Raw genomic sequence first — 27238 nt, forward strand, 5'->3', positions numbered from 1 at the left:
GTGTAGAAAGTTCAACTCCGTACCTGTGTTTTACATTAACAGTATAACGGTGCAGCACTGGGCTCTGAATAGGTGCTCTGTGATCAATACAGCTCAACGTTGGTCTTCTAAATGATTGATGGTTTCTCACAGTGCACATTTACCAGAGATCTAATACACCAGGGCGCTCTCCATCAGGGAACCTTTTTATCTAGCCAAAGAAAAAAGCTGCTAATGTGAAATGATTTCTCAGATACTTCAGAGGATGTATTTTTAAAGTGCCTTTTTCCCAAATGAATTCCACCTTTTATAGAGATATAGCTTTATTGTCAGCTAGAATTGTGAAATATATATATATATATATATATATATATATTGTCTGTAAATAATGTACACTTTGGATTTCAATAATGTACACTTTGGATTTGAAAAGCATATTATATAATATATGAATATTATTAATTAATAATATATCAGAGACCTTTCACCTTAGTAGACTATTTTCACGTTTTAGTTCACATACATCTGAATGAGATGAAGAACAATCAATCAATGATATTAAGAACCTTCCGGTTTCCATAGTGCACACTCAGAAACACACTGCACCAGTTGTTGGTGACGGTGCCTCTGCCTGCCAGGCAGGATGGGAGCATTAAGGAAAGGAGGGCTGATTGCGGGAGTGTGCAGATTCCCAGGGCAGCTAAAACCTGAACAATCAAACTGTGTGTGTTCATCCAAGTCTGAAAATTCCACGAGGTGAAACATCTCTTCGAGCAGGCCCTTTTTAAAGTGGGACCTACAGTGAAATTCTAGGACACGTCTCACTTTGGAGAGGGGTCAGAGGGAGGGGGCTGCAGCTGTCGATGGGCAGGCGCCTCGAGTAGTTGGGGGTTTGGTGCCTTGCTCAAGAGCACATTGACAGTGCCCAGGAGGTGAACCATTACCTCTCCAGCGACCAGTCCACCACCAGACTTTGGTCCGTACGGGGACTTGAACCAGCGACCTTCCGGTTCCCAACCCAACTAAACTTGAACTGGAGTCCCTACAGTCTGAGCTCCTCCTCCTTAATATTAAAACTAGATGCCGCTCTGTAAATAGAAACTCTGTGTTTGTCACTTGTTTCATTCTGAAATATTGAAGCAGCATATTGCCAAATTACTGATTGTTACTGATTTCTATCCATAACCAGAATAAACTTTAAACGTGGAGATGTTTGAATCAGTGGGACATTATCCCAAATACATTTTGATAACATTACACGCATCATCAAGTGCCAATGTCCAACATGTCACGCCTGGTTTTGTTATTGTAAAGACAGTTTAGCTTTTTGCTTTGAAGCTCCTGCCCATGTTACGCTGGTCTGTGTGTCGTATCGGCCTACAGCTTTACTCCACACAGTCCTTTTCTTACAGTCATTATGTAAAGTATAGCTGTTAACCATAAATGGATAGAATCTATTAGTTTGAAAACAAAACATAGTCCGGAGTCATTCATTGGCTGGATGTCATGCCTTTTGAGTTGGAGTGGATGCTTTCAGCCCTAGTGTCACTGACATTGCTTCAGCCTTTTGCTATTGGCCGCTGTAGTTCCAGTAAAAGTCATGTGAGGCTTCATTTTGCAAATGAAACCACAAGTTTGTCCTTGACACTGTCTGTTTTATGTAAACGTGTTCATGCTGCACTATTTTAAAACGTTTTGGGGAATAAAAGATGTAGCTTTTCTAGTACTGCTAAATAAGTTTACAGTGTGTCGGAGTGGTGAAGGACAGCGGCCCAGCATGCACTGCTGCTGTCTTCCTATTGGTTTTGGTTTGTGTTGTAAATAAATAATGTTTGAAGTTAAAGCCACAGAGTTTGTCTTTGATTTTTATTTGATTTTTTAAAATAGATGAGGCAGCATGTGACACGTGTGTGTGTGTGTGTGTGTGTGTGTGTGTGTGTGTGTGTGTGTGTGTGTGTGTGGTGTGTGTGTGTGTGTGTGTGTGTGTGTGTGTGTGTGTGTGTGTGTGTGTGTGTGTGTGTGTGTGTGTGTGTGTGTGTGTGTGTGTGTGTGTGTGGTGTGTGTGTGTGGTGTGTGTGTGTGTGTTTTGTAGGGCTGCAACTAAAGGTTAATTCTTTTTTATCTGTTGTATTATTTTCTCAATTATCGGTTGAGCGGTTTGGGATTTAAAATATCAGATTAATTTAGTAGTTGACACTAATCTATGAAATCTTTGCAGTTCTAGTGGTATGGTATTTTCCAGATTTTTCACTGTTTCAAAGGTATAATATTTTTTATATTTATAAATCATGACAAAATTAAGAGTTGATGTGGGCTGGGACAGGATGGGGGGGGTAAAAAGATGTAATTGCAATGAAAACTCAATACAAACATTGTTTAAGAAAAGATCAAGTAGGTTATGTATTTGGATTGTGTGGTTATAATAGAAATATGAATAGAATAATGGAACAAAAAAGCTCTCATCTAAAGGGAAGTGAGTATTTGGATACATGGGACCTTAACGTGTACACGGTGATGCTGCTGTATGATTCTGTATGCAGCTCTAAATGTTTGATGAAGAGAAAAAACAGATTGATGACTTCACCTGCAGGGGGCGACTGGAGCCCATGTTTGCATGGGCGTTGAGCCTCTTCTCCTCCCCCCCCCCCCCCCCCCTCCTTTCCTCCTCTCCTCTCCTCTCCTCTCCTCTCCTCTCCTCTCCTCCGTGTTTCCCAGCGAAGCCCCAGACTCTCTCCTCTCCCTCACGGCTTCCTCTGGATGTGTCCCTCCTGTCTTTCTTGTCTTCAGAGCCGAGCTCTTCTTCCGCGGATTAGCGGAGTCTGAACGGTAACGGTAAGGTCTACTTACCTACTACGTACCTCTTTCCACCGGGGACGGTTCGCTGCCTTTCTCCCTCTCTCTCTCTCCGTCTCTCCCTCTCTCCCTCTCTCCCTTTCCGTCTCTCCATCTCTCCCTCTCTCCCCCTCTCCCTCTCAATCTCCATCACGCCCCTGATCGTTAGGTGGACTGACACTGCTGCATCTGCTGGAGGGACCACGGCGCATCCTGTTGGTGCTGGTGTGTATTAATAACAATATTTTCAATTCGTTTTCTGAGTGTTTTCCAGGCGTGAAAAATTCTAATTCCTGTTTGAAATAGTCGAGATATAAAAAGGTAACCTCGCTATAGGTGGACTCACCTGTGTGTGTGTGTGTGTGTGTGTGTGTGTGTGTGTTGTGTGTGTGTGTGTGTGTGTGTGTGTTGTGTGGTGTTTTGTTTCACCTCTACAGTGTCTCATGTTTGTTTTCCAGTGTCCCCCCCCCCCCCCCCCCCTTCCTGTATGGGCATCATGTGTGTGGATGCACTTTATACTTAGAAGCTGGGAAATGAGGAACAAGGCGCGAGCTGAATGAATGAATGAACATCAGTAATAGTGAAGAGACAGATGTCTGGGGGGGGGGGGGGGGGGGGGGGGTGACCGACCACAGGTATCCAAAGGCCTGATCTTTGTTGCGTTATGTAAGGTGTGACAGTGCAGCACTGAGCACCGCAGAGGCATCGCTGATCATACTAATTTAATATGAAAGGTGTTGATGTTATATGACCAGATCATATGATAGGATGGTGCATTTCTTTCCAGCATGTGTGTTGTATCTTCACCTTTCACCTGTAGGTAGGCTGTTGTTAAAATCCTCGATTCTCCGATTAAAACCAATATTTGTTTTGTTTTGAGTGATCTGATATCGATTAATACAATCCAGAAATCAATCTTTTAACATATGCCTTTTCAAGTAAAAATGACTTGGAACAACATTAACCTGGTTCATTATTTAAATATTTGAGGGTTGCTTCTTCCTTTTACATCATAGGTTAACTGAGAATTTCTTTTAAATCCAAGAAAGAACTCAAATGTCCCCTACCCAACTGATAATGAATCAGAAATGTAATCGAATCGGGACCTTGTGGATCAGAATCAAATCTATTTGTAAAGTGATTGTTGATACCTGGCCTACCTGTAGGCCTCAGAGGCACACACTTTAACTTCACAACAACACAAGATCTTATTTGACCTTTGCTTGGCTACACAAAGAAAGTCATGGCTGCTGAAGCACTAAAAAGGGAGGGAGACTGGTGCCTTCATGTTCATGCGTCCTCAATATTTCATGAGCATTCCAGATTAGCCACCAAGTGAAGCTTGGTGGACACACACAGGCGTTAATCTGTGCTCTGCTCCGGAGATACACGCCCTGCTAAAACCGCACGAAAAACCTGTGGTCTGAGCGCACACTCACACAAACCCTCGCGCAAGGATGCACAGATCTCATAAGAGGCCCTGATGAATGGGAAGGTCTCGCCGTCATGTTGCGTACAGTATCAGGAGGCAGGTGGCGGCGGCTTGGGATGCTGAACAATGGGGGGTGGGGGAACATGCTCAGGGAAGCATGATGTTTATACGAGCATACATTTCCTCAATCTCCATCACGGTGTCACTGCAGGAACATTATCAGCTGTTGCAGCCGTGAGCGGAAAACAACCAGGTAATGTCATTTAAGGGGAGGGGGGGCGATGCAGGAATGATCCAACTGTACAGTAGGGCTGCACAATATATCGTTTATTAAATCGTCATGTGATACATACTGTGAAAGGCTGCGACGTGTTGTAAAAGACACTGACATTTTATGTTAGTTGTAAGAAAATATCAGTAGGAAACTGCACTGTAAAATGTAGCCGTCATTCTTTTCAGTGGTGCCTTTTATATTCAACTCAGTTATTTATTTGTTCAGTAAAAGAATTAGAGCCCAACCGATGTATTGGCAGGCCGATGTTAGGCAGCGGAAATACCAAAGAGGTGGTACAGGAAGTGATGACGAAAATCACCTAGCACTTCTTAACACCATGGCTGAGCGTTTGCCCCCCCCCCCCCCCCCTCTTATCCTTGATATTTCTTATCTTCCATTGTCTTGTATGAGGGTCATATGCCATTCAGTACTGTTGTTACTGTGGTGTACACTTGTCTGCACTGCAGTGACTGGGAGTCGTAGATCAATGGAAGGGATGAAGTAGCATGGCTGCCTGCAGAGAAACCCTCCTGTTACCAGATTGCAGCTTCTCTCTTGAAACAAGTCTTCATTTATCCAATCTGTCATCTCTTGACAGGCAGCATACTCCAAGCAAGAATGGGAACCGCAGCTGCATCGGTGGCTGGGTTACCCAGAGGAGTAAGTGGCGTTATGTGGTAACCATACAGTACTACGGAGACCTGATCGGGAGGCATGGGCAGAGGCAGGTGGAAGGGAATCTGCAGTGCAGGTGCTGAGACAGCATTTAGTGTGGTGTGCACGTTAAACAACACACTGCTGTCTTTGGGCCCTCTTTGCATTTCAAAACACAGCATGTGGTTTGTAACCGATAGTTGTTCCCCCTCCTTGTTCTGAGCATGCAGCGAACTAATATGACACAAGAGATTGATTTTCATAAGAAGGGAAATGAGATGCTATTTCCTGCTGTGCAAGTGGATTTGTTAGGGCATCATTTGGGAGCAAAGCGATGTGGTGGCTCAGTAGTCAGTCAGGTTTCATGCTAATCAGATGATGAGTCTAACAAGGACTAATAAAACAAAGAGAATTCCCCAGTTTAGCTCTGTCCCCCCCCCCCCCGAGCTGTTCTAAACAGGTATTGATGTCTAGACCTACTCTACCTGCAGAGTGTCCCGAGACTACTACTTCTGTTATGATTATTCTATTTTGATAATCGATTAGTCGGTTTGAGTCAGTTTTTAAGACAAAAGTTAAAAAAAAATCTTTGATTCCAGCATCTTTAATATGTTCTTTGTGACAGTAAACTGAATATTTTTGAGTTGTGGACAAAACGAGACATTTGAGGACGTCATCTTAGGCTTTTGGGAATCACTGACCCACATTTTCTGACATGTTATAGACCAAACAACTAATTAATCAAGAAAATATTCAACACATGTATCGATTATAAAAATAATCGTTAGTGTCAGCTCTATGTCAATTACATTACATGATGTAAGTTTGCCAGATCGGGGAGTGGATCGGATGAACTGGACAATGTGATGTAATGGTGAACTCAACTTCCTTTAAAGATTATTTTTTTGGGCATTTTTTAGGCCTTTAATTGACAGGACAGTTGAAGATATGAAAGGGGGAGTGACATGCAGCAAAGGGCCGCAGGCCGGATTTGAACCCGGGCCGGCTGCGTTGAGGAGTAAACCTCTATATATGGGCACCCGCTCTACCAACTGAGCTATCTGGGTGCCCAGCTCCACTTCCAACCTGTAGGAGACCAAAGAGGGAAAAGTTCTCTAGTGTTGCTTTAAGTGTAAAAAATGAGAATGTTTTTTTGTTAACTTTTAATTTAATTTTTAATTGTTAAAAGTGAATGTATGGTACCTACAGTACATGTAGCTGAACTTGGCAACCAGAGCTGAATAATAGCAAAGCTTTTGAGCATCTGGGAAAGGTCTCTCTCTCCTGGATAAGAGGCCACTCAGGAAATAGGTCAACGGCAGACATCATGCATTATGTGCTTTTGGCTAAAGACATGAAGGGAAACAGCAGCGATAGAGCAACACTGGATATTTCCAATGTATACTATAGTCCTAATCAGACACCACACCTGCTGCTAATAATTGTTGAGTTTCTATAGCAATTATTTATATTTATTTATTTTTTAGATAATTTTGGGGGCTTTTTAAGCCTTTATTTTTAAAGCAAAGCAACAAAGGGCTGTGTGTTGGAGTTGAACCCCAGCATCAAGGTGTAAACCTTTATACATGGGCTTGCGCTCCACCTTCCCATACCCCCACACCAATTATTAAATAGAGTTCTTATAATCAGAAGTGAGCTGCCAGACCATGTGATCCAAAACATTACATTCATTTTGACAATCTGACAGAACTCAAGAAATTCCCCTTGTCATGCAGCAGGGCAGTCAGTTCCACATGGTACAGATAGATATATTTTCCACACTTCAGTTCCACATCAGTATCACTTTGTGTTTAACAAGTTCCTCATGACGTCTGGTGTCTAGTGATACTTAATAGTAAGTGCATTCTGTTTTGTAGATGCAGGCAGAAAGGCCTCACAAGGAGAACTCCCAAACCCACCAGCAGCACCAGAGTTCAGAGACGGCCTGTCACACACATGCTTACATGAAACACTATTAATGTGAAGCCATTCATTGCTAATGTAGTAGCAAACAGACTTAACCGCCTCCTGGTTGGCCCACAGAGCAGTATGCTGTCGTTATGCCACAACCACACAGCTCCTCTGCAGAAATATCAGAAAGATGATTATTTTCATCTCAGACAATGACATGTTGTTGTGTCGTTGTCAGCTGTTTACTTCATGTTGTGGATTTGGTAACATTTGATGTATTTGCAGCAGTGAAGGGAACAGCCAGCAATGACTGATGCAGAGGGAGCATGCATGGGATCATACAGTAGACAATGGCATTGCAGAATGTAAATGATCTTGTTGACAATCTCAGACTACACTGCAAGGCTGAAGCAGAAGCACAAGACATCTAGTCTGTTAGTCACAGACACAGGTAGAGACATTAGTGTCCACAAAGAAATCAGCACAAAGTACTTGACTGATTGTATTGGTGAAAAGCACTCTATAAAATACAATGCACTTACTTATAAATGACAATATTGTCCAGCAAAAGTAAAATTCATATTGTAAATGTGCTGTATTTATATAGCACTTTTCCAGTCTTAACAACTGCTCAAAGTACTTTTACATCTACAGTGTGTGTGAATTCACCATTCACACACATTCATACACTGTGGCCGGGGCTGTCGTACAAGGTGCCACCTGCTCATCAGATAAACACTCACACACATTCACACTCCGATGCGCAGCACCGGGGGAAACTCGGGGTTCAGTGTCTTGCCCAAGGACACTTTGACAATGACTGCTGGCCACTGCAGGGGCAGGGATCGAACCACCAACCTTCCGATTGGCAGGCAACCGCTCTACCACTGAGCCACAGCCGCCCATTGTTGGCTACAAAACAAAGATGGAGTAGCAGCACTTCTGGTTATTGGCCACATAACTACCGTTGTTTCTAATTTTTATTAACAGTATTATTAAAAAGGCTGATATTCATAATACAATAGGTTGTAAATCTTTTTAAATCTGAGCACAGGATGCTTATGGGTTGCTTGTGAAGTTGCAAAAGTCTCAGTGGGGGAAACCAAGCTGTTACGCTCCATTCTCCGAGTCTCCTGCTGTGGCTGAGGAGCGGCCCCATGTCGTGAGATTTCAGCCCAATTCTGCAACTGCTGAATTAGGGAACTGACACCTTTTTTGGATCAATCCAGGCAGGTTTATAGGACACATCAAATTCTTATGCTCATCCACTGTTTTCCTGTTTACAAGCCAATTAAGTAGATTATTAGCCAAAGATCATTATTTAAATGTAGTTACTCCTAGTTTGAATCAATGCAGTGGTTATAATTGGAATGTCATAATGTTAGTGGTCTCCTATTTACAGTCTGTTCTCCTCTCTGGTTCGCTTGATTAATAATGTATTCAGAAAAGCCTTCCTGTATGATATTCTCCTTGTATGACTGCTCAGCTTTCTGCCAGTGAAGACATTATTTTTGACAAATAACAAACCATTAGTAAGGATCTATTTTGGGGTTTTGCACTGGATCAGACATCAGAATCCCGTTCTGTCACACAGATCTGAGAACACGGCAGACTGGGGGGGACTGAGTACCCAGGACCCTCATGTGAGGAAGGCCCAAAAAGATGATAGAAAGAGTAGCTGTGGATGCAGGGGGGGGGCATATAGAAAATGCCTTTCTACAGGGCCCAGAATACATTAGGTGTTCACAGTGATCTGATTTACTCCACAGTTTACTATTTAGTTACATTGAATTAAATACACTTCAGAGAAAGGGGGAAGCAAAAGATTTTTTACTAATGGTTCTGTGTCTTCTACAGGGGTGGTGCTTAATATCTGGGGTACCTGACAATAGTTTTGATATTGTAATTTGTTATCTTTTGTCTTTACACAGGACAAGGACAAGATGTCATAAGGATCCATTTTCCAAATTAGATATGATATTAGACTTTCTAATTACTGGAAACGAAATGGGAAAATCCAATCTAGGCTCATGCTGTGCCAGTAAGACTCTTTGATGGGTAGACAGACTTTTTTTGTAATGGCTGATTGATCTTGGAAGTGCTCTCGAGGGCGCTGTAAACTCAGCTGTTTCCAAAATGAGCGAGCAAGGAGAGCATTTTGGTGAGAGTGAGTTAGGGAACAACAACCAGCAGGGGGGCGTGCTGGCTGAAGGGGATGCCAACGCCAATGAGATCCGGACAGAGGATAGAGGGATAGGGGGAAAATGGCTGCTTTCTGGCCCAAACGACTAAAACAGACAGAACAAAGTCTCATTTTGGGGCACGGACTCCCATGTGCCCCCCCGGCTGGCTGAGTTTGAAGCTGGAGTGCGGAGCGGGAGGCCTCCCTGGTTGAGGAGGAGAGGCTTGCGGGCTTACAGACCGAAAGACTTCAAAAAAACCTTCCCCCTTTCTGAATCCCAGAAGCCCTGGGGAAATCAAGCGGGGAAGGGGGAAGCCCCTGCTGTTTGACCATGGCAAACCCAGGCCTCTTTTTCTCGAAGTAGGAGGCCGGGAGGAGAAAACCCAAAACCAATTTTTGTGCCTGTCTGTCCACCTTTTTCAAGCGGGACACAGCGGGACCTGGGGAAAGACCCAGCCCAACGACCCCGGGGACATTGCCTGGTTTTTACCAAAACCCATTCGAAACGACTCTTTTTTCCCCGACGGCCGGGCCTTTCCAAAACGGTTGCCTCCCCCCCCCCCGGGGAAAAAAGCCAATAAAGGAAAGTGTGGCATAAATTTTGAATTCAACGTTCCCTCCGAGGATGCGCATCAGGGGACAATGGGGAACAGAGACTCCGTGAAGGACGTCATTGATGACAAAAGAAAAAATCAGAAAAATAAAGCGGCAATATCTCCCAGGGGGAAACTGGATAAAAGGGGAGTCCAGAGCCAAGGGTTTCCCCCTGCAAAAACATCACTGAAGAAAGCACAAAAATGGATAAAACACAAAACATGACCCCCGGGACTAAACCACGGCCAACCCAAAACAGTACAAAGGGATCATTAAAATTGATCCAAAAAAAAAAAACAATCATTTGCCCCAACCTTTAAAAAAAAAAAAAATTTTTTGACGATTTAAAAACGCACATTGGAAAACATTTTTAAGAAGAGCCATCGTTTGAGAATATTCAAAAACACCCTTTTTTGATAACACCTCCAAAACGGCTTTTTGGGAAAACCCAAATCACCCCGGTTCTTCAATCTGAGAGAATAGCCAGGGAACCCCCCGTGGGCCACACCCCACCACGCCGAAAACTATCCTTCCCCCAAAGACGACCCCGGGTTTCCCCCTCCCAGGTCCGAGCGGCAGGGCATTGAGCTTGGAGCGCGCGCCCCCCCTCAAGACATTAAGTAAACATCAAACCCACCAGTAAGACGGGTTTTGAGCAGGGCACCCAAAAACTTCCCCTGTCGCAAAAGGCCCCAAAAAACCCCAAAGGTTTTCCCCCCCAAAACCAAAAATGAGACCAAAACCCCCTATGTTCGAAAAAATCCCCGTAAAAACCCGGGGACAGATGCCCCCAAACCTCCCCCTCCCAAAAGATTTCTCACTCACCCACCAGCCATAAAGACCAAAGGTTGGCCCCAAACCAAACTACCCCGGGTGCTATTTTCCTCCAACCGCTTTTGAAAAATATCACAGGAGATGCAGAAGGGGGGACTCCCCCCCCGGCAGGGCTGGGACGGGGAAAAACTCCAAAGCAGCACCACCCTAAAAGGGCGAGGGGAAAGGGGGGCATTTTTCATGGGGATAGCCAGAAATACCTCCAAAGGTGAAAAGGGGTCTTTTGATTTCAACACGAAAAGAACAACTGCATTGTTAGTGGTTAAACAAAACAAAGGCTTTTAAGTTATTTGAAGAAGAAAAATTCAGTTTTACCCAATAAAACCCCATTTTTAAATTGAACATTACATGAGTTGTTCATAAAAATTGAACATTGAAATGTAAATTGTGCAGTTGAAATCATGATTACTACACAATTATCTTTAAACCCTTTGGTTAAAATGGAAAATTCCGGGTATACTTTTGTTCCTTTATCTCCAGAAAGGGTTTTTGGGGCAAATAAAGTTTTCTCTCGAGATATCCCAAATAATTTTTAGACAAATGAAAATTCCAGATACAAAACACAGTTCCCTCTCCGTCACATTTTCACTCCTTGAATGCTATACGTCTTATTACACAAACAAAATACAAAATGGGTTCTTCAAAACGAACATGGCCAAAAAACTTTTTTCATTTTTGGGTTTTAAATTGGGACCCCAATTTGAATCAATATAAATTAAATTGCCGCCTATTTTCACACTGTACTACATTGGCACACCTTGCGGGCAACTGAATTTAACATTTCCTGGGGGTCAGTGAATATTCTGATTCGATTTTATTCTTGTAAATTTTTTATTATGAAAATGTATTTGAAATTTTTTCCCCCCGCCTGTTACCCAAAGGGGAGGCGGTGTACCGCTCACCCAGACTCTGAGGCCTCGCTGGGGTTAGGGGCGGCACCAGGCAGCCTGCAGCCAGACAAAATTCCCAGGCAGGCCAAGGTCACCCGGCCCCCAGGCCGGGGTCAGGCTGCCCCAGGGTACCAGGACCCTAGGTGAGTGGTATCTGCTGGCTCCCTCGGTGCAAAGCCAATTATGCTGTTTTTTATGTCACCTCTTGAGAAAAACCAAATCTGTCCTCCCCTTTTAAATCGGACCGGGGAAATGATTTTTTCTTTTGGGTGGCTGTTAATTAAATTTGTTTTTTTTATTTCTTCTTCTTGGCATGTGCTCGGAACGTTACCCCATCAGTTAAAAGCAAAATGTGTCCAAAATAAGATACGGGAGCAATTTAGCATGCGGCATACTTACGTCTTATGTTAAAACAAAGAAAGGTTGAACCCATTTAGACCCTTGTGGGAAAAAAAGTTCATGCACTTTTTTATTTTATCATTACTGATCTTCACACCTCGCGGTCAGGGAAGGATATGGCACTGAGGGGCAAAGGGGGTACCTTAAGATAAAAACGAAGGGCCGGTACGCGTGCCGGTGGGTACCCCCCACTTCCAGCCTGGCGCCCCTGTCCTGTGGGGCCGTACCCGTTTTTTCATTTCTTTAAAATTTCCCGTGGGGACAGCAAAATACGCACTATAGCTTCAAAATGGGTTTCATAAAACCTATTTTTATTACTTTTACCTCTGTACTCTTTATGTTTTGGTATCAAAATGTAACAAAGAAACAGAAAGTATGGCCCCTATCTCAGTAGGCCTTGGAGATTTACCCAAATAAAATTTTCCTCTACTCTAGAGAGCAAAAGAATCGGAGAAAAAAGGTCCGAACCCCCCCCAAGGGCGTCCTGGTGAAAACCCGCCCTCGGTCTCCGTCCCCCCAGGGTTCCCCCTCCCGTCCTCTACCACCTTCGGCTTCGCCCGGAGCTCCAGTGTCTCGTCTGTGTCCAGCACCCAGTCCAACGACAGCAGTCACAGTGATCCCTGCCGAGCCTCTCAGCGTGAGTCATGCTCGCTCCCCACACGTTTCATATGAATTACAGTTACATAAGTTTACTACTTTAGCTTATAATGTGTAACTCGTGAAAATACGTAGATGTAGAATATCACACAGAGAGATACATATTTCTGTTTGATGTGCCTGTGTGATATCACATCTCCACGTTAGTTAGTTCAGCAGTAGTTGTAGCTGCCCCTGCTATCCTCAGTTGCCATAGTAACAGCCAGTGACTTCCTTTCATTTTTCATTCATTTATCCCGAGTAGGCGCGGAAAGCTGCTGCACCACAGAGGTTTCGATGTAAGTCCCTCTCCTCCCGTCAGCCTGCATACTGCAGCATTTTATCTGGATCAGATACCGGCGCTCAGGCCCAAGCTCCCGCAGCCTTCAGCTAGAGAAATCAATTCAGTTGACAAGCTGAGTGTCTCTGAGTGTAACAGAGAGATAAGAAATGTGTCAGAACAAGCTGCGAAGTTGCCAGTTCATTGCAGCTTTTACTAAATATAATGTGTTCTGTTCCAACACGGAGCTCTGCAGATGCAATTGTTCACAGTGCTGACTCAGAGCAACCACTGTGTGAAAACGCTTAGACATACTGTGAAGAAAATCACTCCCCCCCCCCCTTGTGTTTTCACATTCATGCCCTGATCCTGTCTGACTGAGTTGCAAAGGGCCACCTGACACAGCTGTGCAGAATCAATCTTTACTTTGGTAGCTATCACCATGAATATAAACTGACCAAATCAACTAAAATCAATTCCAATCACCCAGAAAGATTGATCTGATCCAGGGGGAACTTCTAGATTACCTGGTGGACTTGTGCCCCATGTAGTGCTTGGCAGCAGGCCGGGCCTTTGCTGCATGTCATCCGCGCTCTCTCTCTCTCTCTCTCTCTCTCTCTCGCCCCTTTCCTGTCTATCGACTATCACTAGCTGATCAAATAAAAATACCTAAATAAAATACCTAAATACATAAAAAGTCATCTTTAAAGAAATGAAAAAGACTGGTCTGTTGCACAGACAAAAGTGTCCCTGTGGCCTCCGTACTGACTGTGCTGATTGGCTGATATGATGATAGATACGACTGCTGTCCTCGCTCTCAAGTGTCACCCCATTTGTTCCCGCCTTGACAGCTGACTGCTGCCTTTCCCTGCTTTCCACTTTTACTTATGTCTTGTCCCCCCCAGCCTTAACCGTAGAAACAGCCTCACGTGGCAGCAGCAGTCTCTTCTTCCCTATTTCTATTCTGTTAAATGAAAAGGTAGTGCCGGCGGCTGCAGTATATGTTGAACAGAGAGAGTCAGGGTGTGGCATGACAGGATTATCTGTGAAGCTGTTTTTCCCGCCGACACCTCCGACCAACCTCTTTCTTGCCTGTGGGTCGCCTCCTCAAACTTTCACCACAGTCAAGTCAGATAATGATCTTTCTTTGCTTCAGCTTCCCTCCTAAAAGTCTTCAATGTACACTTTACTGGGTTATTTTGTACCATTTTTAACACTGATTCTTCAGAAAAGAGCCCCAGCTCCAGATGCTAAGCTGCAGTCATGTAAGTGTGTCCTACTCGGCCCTTTTATTGCCTTTGTTGTCTCTGTTAGTTTCGCTGTGTGGAGCTGTTGTTAAATTTGTAAAGGAATTACTCATTTTCTGTGTTCCTTTCAGCTGCTTTAGTGAATAGTTGGGAGTCTACCAGATAGTAAAGTGATTGGGAATAGCTCAGACAGCATACACATGGCTGGCAGCTTGCATGGCAGTGTTTCCCTTCAGGCTGTCGGCTCTGACAGCGCTGCTCCATTAGAATGCCACCGTATGCCTCCAAAGCAGCCACATTCCCCAGGATGCACCTCAGCTCAACCTTGTGACTGGGAGTGAGTACATCCTTCCATAATGAACATTTGGCATTCATCTGTCCAGTTAGCTCAGTAGTGTCCATTGGACTGTACTATGGACACTACTTGGATGTCAAGATACAAGAGATGAAAGATACTATGTATTAGTAAACAGTTGAATATTTGATTTATAGAAAATGAATCATTGAAGTTGTCTATCAACTAAAAATAAAGTCAAACATGCATTGTTCCCTGATTCTTAAATGTAAAGATTTGCTGCACTAAGTAAATTTATTGTATTAAGTAAATATATTGGATTTTGGACTGTTGGTCAGACAAAACAAGCAGTTTGAATTCTGCCTTGATCCTTAGTTTGTGACCTTTTATAGACATGATACAGCTACTAGTCACTATATACTTCATAATCCGACTTTATGCTTTGCATACCGGTTCCGAGTGAGACTTCACCGCCGTTAAGCAGCAAAACTCTCTGTGGCATGCCATGAATATTAAGCCTCTTTTCCTGTGGATCAATTCCATCCCTGAGGTGTCCTGCAAGGAAAAAGATCACCAGACACTGTTCTCTTCAAAGTCTTTACGATCCTTTGACTTTGACTGAAAGGGCAATTTTGTTTTTTTCAGTCCATCATGTAAAGAACAAACAGTTGTAGACCAATTTCAGTTTCACTGTAAAGAACTTTGTGCCTTTTCACAAAGAGTTTCAAAACTTGCTCCATGTTAAACAGTTACTCGTTGTCTAAATTGTGTCTTGAGGGATTTCCTTAAACTCACACAATACTAGAGGTCACATCGGCGTCCTTACTGAGATACGTCACATCATGCTTTGATTTACGCTTCTGATTGGTTATTTAAAAAAAATTCTATCAAACTAATCAGACAGAAACACAATGGGACAACTATATTTGAATATTCCCATGTTACATGTCTGAGTTTGTGTATTTTGGTCGGAGGATGCTTGAATCCGTAGATGTGTACTGTAAGCAGGTTAGAAACACGCATTTAGCAGTGTGACTCTCCTTCAGCCAATCCGCTGCTTGGCTCAGCCTTGGATAACAGAAGCATCAGCTGTGCATGCTCTCCCAGTTACTGTCATTCCACCGGAGGTTTCACACAGGACATATTTTTTTGAAGAGTTATTTTTTAGGTATTTCAGGCCTTTAATTGACAGGACAGCTAAAAACATGAACAGGGAGAGAGAGGGGGAACAACATGCAGCAGGTTGGAGTCAAACCCGGGCCGCTGCATCAAGGTGTAAACCTCTATTCTGTATAAGGGCACCCGCTCTACCAACTGAGCTATCTGGGCGCCCGGACCTGGACATTTTGACATCCAAAAGTGTTTTAATTTAGTTTATATTTAATTAAAATCAACTATATTTTACTGCAATAGCTTGCCGTTTGTGATTTCAGCCTCCTCGACACATCTGACATATTAATTCTCCGATCAGAAAAAAGGAGATTTGAATTCAAAGGCCCAAAGTGTCCTCCTCTCCTCCTTCCTGAGAGTGCTGAGGCACCTATAGGTGCAGCATGTGTCAGCAGTGTTATTGATTGAGGGGCTGAATATTTCATGATAAGTAGTTGGAGATATCTGGTTTCACAAACCTAAATGCTTACTTGTGGAATCCAGAGACAGTTGAGAGTTTATCCTGATGACATTTTGTAAAAGCAAACAACAGCGTGTAGGAATCTCCTGTTCGTATGGGGTTGTTTCTTCTCTGGGATGTTTTTCTGTTGGACTACTCCTCGCTACAGCCGCAGTTTGTCTGTGAACCAAAGCCTTTCATATCCACAGAAAGCTAGAGGCGTAATATCAGCTGTAATGAATAATTAAGATGTTTGAAGCATTCTACTTTTTTATAGTCTTAGTGAATTTCTGCGGTTTAGAAAAAGAACTACCTCTCCGGGAACCATCACCTTATCGTGGTGGAGAGGTTTGTGTGTCCCTATGAACCTGAGGGCTGTGTTGTCTGGAGCTTTGTGCTCCTGGTAGGTCTCCCATGGCAAAGAGGTCTCAGGGGAGGGACCATGACAAAGAATGGTTCAAAGACTTCAATGGTTAATCAAGGAAGGGATAGAGAGACCCCGCCCGGAGGAAGCCCGGGGCCCCCGTCTGGAGCCAGGCCAGACGGTGGGCTCGTGAGCGAGCGTTCTGGTGGCCGGGTTTGCACGGAGCCCGGTCGGGCATAGCCCGAACAAGTACGTGGCACCTCTCCCTCCAGCCCATGGGCCCACCACTGTGGAGGATCCAAAGGGTCGGGTGCGCTGCTATATGGTGGCAGCGAAGGTCAGGGGCTTTGACGGACCAGAACCGGGCAGCAGAGGCTGGCTCGGGGACGTGGAATGTCCCTCTCTGTGGGGGAAGGAGCCGGAACTTGTGCGGGAGGTGGAGCGCTAAACCCGGTTAGATCTGGTGGGGCTTACCTCTACGCACAGTCTCGGTTCTGGAAACCGTTCTCCTGGATAGGGGTTGGACTCTGTCCTACTCCGGAGTTGCTCCCTGGTGTGAGGCGCCCGGGCGGGTGTGGGGATACTCACAAGCCCCGGCTGAGCGCCGCTGCGTTGGAGTTTACCCCGGTGGACGAGAGGGTCGCCTCCCTACGCCTGCGGGTGATGGGGGGGAAAACTCTGACTGTTGTTTGTGCATATGCACCAAACAAGAGGTTTGGAGTATTCGGCCTTCTTTTGGGGACCTTGAAAAGGGTCCTTTATGGGGTCCGTAGGGGGCTTTCCCTTTGTTTGCTGGGGGACTTCAAAGCCACGTGGGCAATGATGGGGATACTTGGGGAAAGGCGTGATTGGGAGGAAAAGGCCCCCATCTAAACCCAAAATGGTTGTTGTTTTTTGGGGTTCTTTGCTAGTCATGGATTGTCCATCAAAAACCCATGTTTAAATAGGGATTCTAAAAAGTTTAGTGGTACCCCGGCACCCTAGGCCAAAGGGAAAAGATTTGATTTTAAAAATCGTTTTTCATTTGATTGGGGGCCGTATGTTTTTGGGCACTCGGGTGAAGAAGGGGGCCCGATTTTTGCAAAATGATCACCAAACTGGTGGTTGGGTTTTGGGTTTGGGGGTGGGGGAGAGTCCCGGACAGACCTTGGGAAGCCCCCAACGGGTGTGCGGGTAAAATGGGAACGGCTGGAAGGCCCCTTTCCACGGGCTTTCAACTCAAACCTGGGGAGCTTTTTGGATCCCCCGTGGAGGGGGGGGGCATTTAACCTGAGGACAATGTTCAAAGCTTCCATTGCTACAAACTGCGGCGGGGAGCGGGGGTCTTGGGTTTTAGGGGCCCAAGGGGCGGTAACCCCCCGAACACCCTGGGGGACACCGGTTTGGGCCCGGGGGCCGTCCGACTGAAGAGGAGTCTTTCCGGGGTATGTTGTTCGGGGGACTCGGGGGGGCAGTTTCGGGACCGCGGGCCCCGGGGGTGCAGCCCCTTTCTGTGACAGAGGCAAAAACAGCGGGGGGGTGGGAGAAGGTTTGGAGAAGATTGGAGAAGGGGCTTTTGGGGGGGGCACCAAGGTGGTTTTGGAAAAACCCTTCGCCACCTAAGGAGGGGGAAACGAGGGAAACCTCCAAATGTATACCCCCAAAGGGTTGGGGCCCCTTTTTGACCTCAACTGAGGGGGTATAGGGGGGGGAAAGGGGCACTTTTAGGAAAATCCAAATCCCGTGAAAACCCCCCCTTGGGGGAGGCAGAGTGGAGGATGATGGGGGGTTGCGTCAATTTCCCGGGGGGAAATCGCTGAGGGAGTCAAACAACCCCCCCAGCGGGCCCCCCCCCAGGGATTGGGTGAGACCTCCAAAAAATGCTGAAAATCGGGTGTTTAGGGGGTTTGGTTGAAAACCCCTTTACATTCCCTGGGAAACGGGACGGTGCCTAAAAGGAAATGGGAGACCGGGGTTGGGGGGCCCCCCTTTCAAAAAAGGGGGCCAAAAGGGGGTGTCCAATTACAGGGGGAAACACCTTCTCCCGCCCCCCTGGAAAACCTACTCCCAAAGGGGTTTGGGAAAAGGGGGGGTTTTGGCCCATAGTCCCCAACCCCGGATTGAAGGAGGGAAAAAATCGGATTCCTTCCCGGTTTTTTGGAAAAAGGATAGGTTTTACTCTCGCAAGGATCTTTTTGGGGGGCCCGGGAGAGCCCAACCAGTCTACATGGTTTTGTGGATCTGGAGAAGGCGTTGACCCGGGGCCCCCGGGGGAAATTTGGGAGGGGCTGCGGGAAAAGGGGTGGGGGGTCCCTTTTTTAGGGGGATCCAAATTTTGTATGAAACCAAAGCGAGGTGTGTGGGTTTTCCGGGGAGTCGGGATCGTTTTCCCGGTGAGGTTTGGGCCCCCCCCAGGCTGGCTTTGTCACCAATTTTGTTTTTAAATTTTGGGGGCAGAATATCGGGGGAGTGGGGCGGGGAGGGGGTTTAGTTCGGGGGGCTCGGGTCTCATCGCTGCTTTTTTGGGGTGATTTTGGGCCTGATGGGATCCTCGGCCGTTTACCTTCAGGGCCCCACTGGACGGTTTTGCACCGATGTGAAACGGCCCGGGAAAGAGGTCAGCACCTCTAAAAACGAGGCCTGGTTTTCCCCCCCGGAAAACCCATGGGGGTGCTTTCTTTTTTGGGGGGGGGAGTGAGTCCCTTCCCCCAAAATGGGGGAAATGTTTTTGTACCTTGGGGGGCTTGTTTCGCAGTGAGGGGACTATGGAGGTGAATTGGTCGGAGGGGGAAACGGAGCAGCGGTGCGGTATTACATTCCGTTTTTTCCACCGTTGTGACGAAAAGGAGCGGGGGCCCGAAGGGAAACTTCGATCTACCGGGAAAAATTTTTGGGTTCCAACCCCCCCTCTGGTCAAAACTGGGTCCCGGGCCGAAAAAAAGATCCCGGGGACAAGCCGGGCCCAAATGGGGGTTTCCCCCAGGAGGGGGTGGGGGTCTCCCTTAGGATAGGGTGAGAAAACCAGTCTCCGAGGGGAGCTCGGATTTGAGGGCCCCTGCCCCCTTCGCCCCCCTCGAAAGGACCATTTTGGGGGGTTTGGGGATCGTTAAAGGGTGCCTCCTGGGCGCCCTAGGGAGGTGTTCCAGGGACGTCCAGCTGGGAGGGAAAAGGGCCCCGGGGAAGACCCGGCCAGGTGGGGAGATTATATCTCCCCAAATGGCCGGGAAAGGGCCCCGGACCCCCCTCGGGGCTGTTATGTGGCTCGGGAAAAAGGGGGGGGTTTTGGGGGGCCCCATGGAGCTGCTGCCCCCCCCGGCCCCAAAACCCGGTAAAGCGGATGAAGAGGATGGAGAAAAGGAAATTTGTCTCCAGGGGAAAAATAATTTATTACTTACTTGGTCCAAAAAAAACAACCTTATAGGGCAGGGGAGGGGGGGTTTCCCGGGCCAAAAATAGAGGGCAAAAAAGTGGGTTTTTTAATTTTTTTAATAAAAAGTACCGTGGGTTTTTTGCATGGACTGATGGCACTATACATGTAAAGTATTTCTGATGTACAAATTATGAAAAATGTATGTTTTTCTGTTCTGTCATCCTTCCTGCTCGGCAGATCCGGGCAGTGGCAGCGACGACACACATCTCCACAACGCCACAGCGCCCCCCAGCGAAGCCTCCAACGCTCAGAGCCGGCCTCACCCTCCCAACGCCCCCAGCCTCCAGCGCCGCAGTCTGCCGCCGCAGCGCTGCTCCCCGCTTGGTACGTAGCCTGAGGAAACCAGCATCTGCTGCTCACCCTTCATGTTCCAGAGACAGCATCCTTCCTGTTGCTGTTTCTGATCCTTCACATTGGGAATGTGAGCAGCACTGTTAGGGGGAGGTGGCAGCTTAGCATCGGAACGTACATGAACACAACCACATGTTGGTGTTCATTCCTCAGCCCCCAGCCCTGTGATGACAGCACTGTTTCTCCTCCAGCAGGTCATTCACAGAAATGACTGTTTCTAATGTGTTATTTGTCTCTAAGGTTACTGTGTAGCAGGTAGATAGAAATTTTTATGAACCCCCTCAAGGACCCCTGGGGGTCCCCAGACCCCACTTTGGGAACTACTTATTTAATCTATCTCTCTACAGTAAATTGTAAGATTTCTGCCACCATGCAAAAATCTGTTCCCATTATTCAAATTAAAATTACTAGTGTTTCAAGATTTCAACCACAAGGTCTTTGTCAGGGCATTTTGGTTTATGTTTAAGATGCAAAAGGATGGGAATCAATGTTACATTTAGGGGCCTCTTTGAGGAGCCTTCTAATAGAATTCATAGCCCGGTTGTCCCTTGTCTCGTCTCTGCAGGTATTTACACATAATAAGTAAATTTACTTATGTTGTCCTTCAGCACAAAACATCTTCATCATCTGAAATTACAGAAAGAAACAGAAATCATTGACAAAATGAGTTTTTCTGTATTTAACAGACAACTAAACCTCTAAAACTGAGCTCGATGAGCATGGTACTGAGCTGAAAAAGCACAAAGCGTTCTCACAGTGAAGATATCCCAGGACCAGGATTAAGTGTGCCTCGTGGCGGACCCTTAACGCCCAGTGTTCATTCCACTGGTGGGGGATGCCGTTTTAGATTTGAAGAAAAAGGAATACAGAATGAAAGATAATTAGCCTAAAAGCTGATTCCTTCTGCGGTGTGTTTTAATTGTTTATTTAACATTGCATCCCAGCAGTGATACAGTACCGTATGTATGAACTCCCTCACTCTTTGTTGTTAGTGGCTGCACCTTGTGGCCCGTTGACATCAGTGAATGTGGAGCACCAACACCATCCAGTGGTCACGGAGTGTATTCCTGTGTGAGTCAGGAGCGTCCTCAGCTTCCTGCTGGGTGAACAAGTGGAGCAGCAACTCCAGCTAGTGGTCACTGACAGTACCACACAGTACCACACTGTACCACACTGTACCACACTACCCCACTGTACCACACTGTACCACAAAGTACCACACTGTACCACACTGTACCACACAGTACCACACTGTACCACACTGTACCCCACTGTACCACACTGTACCCCACTGTACCACACTGTACCCCACTGTAAGGCAAGGCAAGGCAAGGCAGCTTTATTTGTATAGCACATTTCAGCAACAGGGCAATTCAAAGTGCTTTACACAAAATCAGGTAAACAGATAAAACACAAGTACAAACAGTTAAAAATCATAAGCATTAAAAACCAATAAAACACATGAATAGACAGTTAAAAACAAATAGAAACATAAAACACCAGAATAAAAGTTACAGTGCAGCATAATAAATTTAAAGAAATGAGCATTCATTTAAAGAAAGGCAGCATCAAAAAGAAAGGTCTTCAGCCTTGATTTAAAAGAACTGAGAGTAGCAGCGGATCTACAGGTTTCTGGGAGTTTATTCCAGATATGAGGAGCATAGAAACTGAAAGCTGCTTCACCCTGTTTAGTTCTGACTCTGGGGACAGAAAGTAGACCTGTCCCAGATGACCTGAGAGGTCTGGGGGGGTCATAGTGTAGTAGCGGATCAGAAATGTATTTTGGACCTAAACCGTTAAGGGATCTATAAACTAGCAAGAGTACTTTGAAATCAATTATTTGAGACACAGGAAGCCAGTGTAAAGACTTCAGAACTGGAGTGATGTGATCCAGTCTCCTGGTCTTAGTGAGGACTCGAGCAGCAGTGTTCTGAATCAGCTGCAGCTGTCTGATTGATTTTTTAGGGAGACCTGTAAAGACCCCGTTACAATAGTCAAGTCTACTGAAGATGAAAGCATGGACCAGTTTTTCCAAATCCTGTTGACACATAAGTCCTTTAACCCTTGATATATTCTTAAGGTGATAGTAGGCTGACTTTGTAATTGTCTTAATGTGGCTGTTAAAGTTCAGGTCTGAGTCCATGACTACACCAAGATTTCTGGCTTTGTCTGTTGTTTTTAACATTGTTGTTTGAAGCTGAGCGCAGACTTTTAATCGTTCCTCTCTTGCTCCAAAAACAACCACCTCAGTTTTTCCTTCATTTAATTTCAGAAAGTTCTGGCACATCCAGCCGTTAATTGGTTCGATGCACTTAGTCAGTTTTTGTATTGGACTATAGTCCCCTGGCGATAAGGTTATGTAAATTTGTGTGTCGTCCGCATAACTATGGTAACTTATTTTGTTGTTCTCCATAATCTGGGCCAGTGGGAGCATGTAGATGTTAAACAGAAGAGGCCCCAGAATAGAGCCTTGGGGAACTCCACACGTCATATTTGTATGCTCGGATGTATAATTACCTATTGACACAAAGTAATCCCTATTCTGTAAATAGGTTTCAAACCAGTTTAGTACTGAGCCAGACAGTCCTACCCAGTTTTCCAATCGGTTTAGTAATATGTCGTGGTCGACCGTGTCAAATGCAGCACTGAGATCAAGTAGTACTAAGATTGAAATTTGTTGAAGTAATAATAGTGATAACAAAGTAATAATTCAATCTACACAACTCTATAAAGAAGGAAAGATCTCGCCACTGTACCACACTGTACCACACAGTGCCACACTGTACCACACTGGGTCTTGCAACAATTGCAAATGTTTTATTGGTTTTAAACATTAGCACAGGTTACAAATGACAAATAAGAAGCATAAACATATTCCTCACACAACTAAACAAACACAGGGCAACTCATGCATCGGTGCATGCATACACAACATAGACATCAGACAGAAAATAAAAATTAGAACCCATATATGGAGAAGGCTACGCTAGAAATGTGAACCAGAGAGCTCTTGTCTTGTGTAGGAGGAGGGGGCAGAGCCTGTAGTTTATCAATGAAGGTCATTAACATATTGAAGAAAGTTTTGCCATTCTAGCCTGTCCAGCAGGGTGAAGGACACTCGTTCCTATGCAGCAACTGTACTCAGGGCATTGTACCAGCCTGGGAATGATGGAGGATGAGCTGACTTCCACTGCTGGACTATCAGTTTCCTACCAGTCCTGATAGCTGTCTGGACCCATTCAGCACCGACTAAAGTAATACCACCTTTTAGTGTAAATGATTCTCCTAATTGGTATAAACAACTGTCCCATGCCCATGACTTTCTGAATGTTTTGCAACAATTTTTAAAATCAATTCTTTTCCCCAGAATCAACATTTTGGATTCAATTCAATTAAATAAAATTTTATTTATAGTATCAAACAAGAGTTATCTTGAGACACAGATAGTTGAGTAGGTCTAGACTGCACTCTATAATTTATGAAGTCCCAACAATTCTAGTAATTCCTCCAAAGGCCAAAACTGGTTTTAGGAAGAAACCTTGGACAGACCCAGGCTCTTGGTAGGCGGTGTCTGATGGGCTGCTTGGGGGGGGGGGGGGGAGATTCACGTAAATATTTTCTGTTTATGCGACACCGCCGCCGGCGACTACATCATATCCGTTTCCAGCAAAAAAATAGATGTTATGTACTTCTTTCTTTACAAGTGATGATGAGCATTCAGAGAACGAAAAGTTTTCATAAATATGATATACAGTATATTGTCTCTAGAAGAACCTTTGGTTTTGTTAAAGAAGGACTGCACTTAAGTATCAAAAGTAATTTTTTGATATTAAATGTACTTAATTATTAGAAGTAAAAGTAACTTTGATTAGGAACTTAATGCCAAAGATGTGCAACGTTATCTTCATCACCACTGTCGTCGGGATGGTCATCGTCTGTTACCATAGCAGCAGAGCCTGCACCATGACACTATGATTATGCTGTTCCCTCTCTTTCAAGTTTTGGCCTATGATTTCTGTTTTTGTTTTTTGCTGCTTGGCAATCTAGAATGAAAGCCAAACTTGCTTTTTCAAGTGCAACAAATTTCATGTTGTAGTAACGAGTAACTAAGATATGAAGTGTAGTGTAGAAATGTAGTGCAGTAAAAGTATACATTTATTTAGGAAAAGTGGATTAAAGGTAACATTTTATAGAAATATGAATAATGAAGTAAAGTACAGATACAGGAAAATTCCACTTTAGTACAGTAGCGTGTGCTAGCATGCTAGCATACTACTACTAGTAGTATGTGTGCAATACTCAACTGCTACTATTATTATTATTATTTCTTTTCACCATTGCAACACCCTAATTATGTTATTTATGTAAATACTGTATCATAATATACCTTTAACTATGTAAATATCCACACTCCTTATATTTCTTTATTTCTTTATTTATATTTCTTATATTTCTAATATCTGAGCAATTGTAACACAGAGTTTCCCTTCGGGGATCAATAAAGTATTTCTGATTCTGATTCAGATTCTGATAGCTAAGTATTTGTACTGTATACATACATACTGTATATATGAGATTGTGTTTCAAATGTGTCCATTATGAAATGAACTTTTATCTCTCCTACACAGCCTCGAGGAGAGAAAGGCAGAAGGACATAGAGGCTGTTTTGCCTCCGAAGTCCTCCCCCAAAAGATTTGCAGTGGTATCGCCCAAGCCACAGTCCCCTGGTGAGTGTGTGTGTGTGTGTGTGTGTGTGTGTGTGTGCGCAAACACATACTGGCTACACATATTGTGCTCGATATTTTCAAAACTTCAATGTTTTTCATAAATCATCGGTATTGGTCACCACCTGTGGGTTTAACAGATATTTAAACAGGGACAAGGTGATTTTGTCTGACTTTGTCTGAGGTTAATAGCTCAATTGAATGTTTTCAAATGAGCCTTTTTTATTTCCTGAAAAGGGATGGTTTTGATTGGCTTTGGACATACAAGGTTTTCACCTGACAGCAACGATACGCACACACGTGTTTGCTCGGTTTGATCCAAGGTGGTACAAAGGGAGAAAGCACGACCAGCTTCTACTGTACCTTTAAATTTACAGTGCCTCTCTCTGACCGTCCCTCTCGCTCTCACCGCACACTTCGTTACAAGGCCCATGGCAGCCTGCTGTTGTCATAGCAACAAGCTTCAAGACCTATAATTCTGGAATAGCTCCTTCAGTAGCAATCCTGCTGGGTCAGATTACAACACGTCAGCATTCTGTCCTTTCCTGGGGGAGCGGACAGAGCTCAGGTCCAGGTGATAAGGATACTGCACACATGATGTGCACATACTGTAGTTCCCTAGTATGAGTGTTTCCAGGGGAGAGAGGAAACAGCAGCTGATTGGTCTGAGCATTGACAAGGATACAAACCACTGTGGTTCCAACCAATCAGCACTTGAGTTGTTTGTGTCTGTGATTAAACCAAGCTGCTAATGTTATCTGCAGTGTAACTTAGCTATTAAGTATTGCTATTGGCTAATGACAGTTGTTATTATTGATTGAGTAAGTGCTGCAAAGTTGAATGGATTATTAAACTATTAAAATTAATTGCCAACTATTTTGAATTGGTGAATCTGTTTGAGTCATTTTTTAAAGGAAGAAATGTTCAAATTCTCTGATTCCAGTTTCTTAAATGTGAAACTTTTGTAGTTTCTTCACTTGTCTGTGAGAGTAAAGTGAATCTTTTTGAGTTGTGAATGAAACAAGACATTTGAGGACTTCATCCCAGGCTTTGGAAAAAACTGATCAATATTTTCTGACATTTTATAGACCAATCAATGAATCCATTAATCAAGAAAGTGACATTTTAATTGACAATGAAAATCATCCTTAGTTGATTGAGCTGTTGTTTTTTTTAAAAACTAAAAGAACTTTTGAACGTACACATGCTCCACCAAGTTCCTCCCCGAGGTTATTTAGCAGCGGCACCGTGGCTCCGTCCGGAGCTTAGCCCCGCCCAAGATGATGTGATTGGTTTAAAGAAATGCCATCAAACCAGAGCAGGTTTTTCTCCCATCCAGGAATACTGTGTGGACTAGCCAGACCTTCCTTTGCAGCGCTGTGGAGGAAGGTCTAGCAATGTAAGACATTCCAGTTTGGAACGTTTGTGTTGTGCTCTGGTTCTCCACTTGCTGGTTTAATAAGTCAGAGGAAAAGTTTGATTAGTGCTTATAGATATGATCTGCTATACAGCTGATCTGTCCATATTTAATTAAGTCGGTTATAAGTGAAAATATCTCAGTATGTTTTGTGCATCTTGCTTTGTGTTTCTATGGCTGGTGGGCGGACAGCAGCTGGTCCTGGTGTTGTTGGGACTGAGCGGGCCCAGGAGCTGGACCGGGCTCTGATCCAGCAGCTGCGGGAACGCTGTGAGCAGCAGGACCTTCAGCTCCAGAGCCTTCAGGCCCAGTTAAAGAAGGCCTCCCTGTGCCTGGACGTTTTCAGCATCACTACCCAGCACTTCTGTCACAAGGTAGGCAACAGCAGAGCTTCAGGACCTCAGCACGGCTGACAGGAACACCAACTGGGTCTTGCACAAAAGGTTTAAAGTCCAAATCATTTCAGCCTAACTTGTGAAACAGGGCTGCTGCTGCAGCAGGTGTCTCATCCCCTTTTGAAGTTCTGTTTAAGGAAACTCTGACAGCTGTAGCGCGTTTCAGAATGCAACTACAAAGAGCAATGCATCCACTAGCACAAATGACACCTGCAGCATCGGCTTTTGTTGTCAGCATTACTTTGTCCTCAAAGACAGTCACTTGCTTCAAACCCTGATTGGTGTGGCTTTTTGAAAATGTTTGGATTAACTCTGAACCAGCAGCAGCTGTGAGGAAGGTGTCGGGGAATGCTGAGGGATTCCAAAGTGATTTCCAGTGGTTTAAACTATAGGAAATGCATTCTGACGTTCTATACATTCAAGTGTATTAATGGACATGGATTTGATAACGCTGTGTGGCATTTCACTTTGGGCCTGCCCTACAGCTGCTGGATGGTGGATGGTTGACCTGCTTGTCTCCTGCTGTCTCC

At 44.8% G+C, this 27238-nt stretch overlaps 1 long non-coding RNA gene across 1 annotated transcript; it reads right to left on the bottom strand.

Annotated features, from left to right (window-relative positions):
- Nucleotides 1–1547: 1547 nt before the first annotated feature.
- On the bottom strand, nt 1548–25181 carry LOC116672505 (uncharacterized). Its single transcript, XR_004327572.1, has 3 exons — nt 25022–25181; nt 12300–12307; nt 1548–1559 (listed from the first exon to the last, which is right to left on the bottom strand). It is a non-coding gene; the product is annotated as an uncharacterized LOC116672505 (long non-coding RNA).
- Nucleotides 25182–27238: the final 2057 nt, after the last annotated feature.

The sequence above is a fragment of the Etheostoma spectabile genome, chromosome 3 (assembly GCF_008692095.1).
Source record: "Etheostoma spectabile isolate EspeVRDwgs_2016 chromosome 3, UIUC_Espe_1.0, whole genome shotgun sequence".
Taxonomy (NCBI): Eukaryota; Metazoa; Chordata; class Actinopteri; order Perciformes; family Percidae; genus Etheostoma; species Etheostoma spectabile.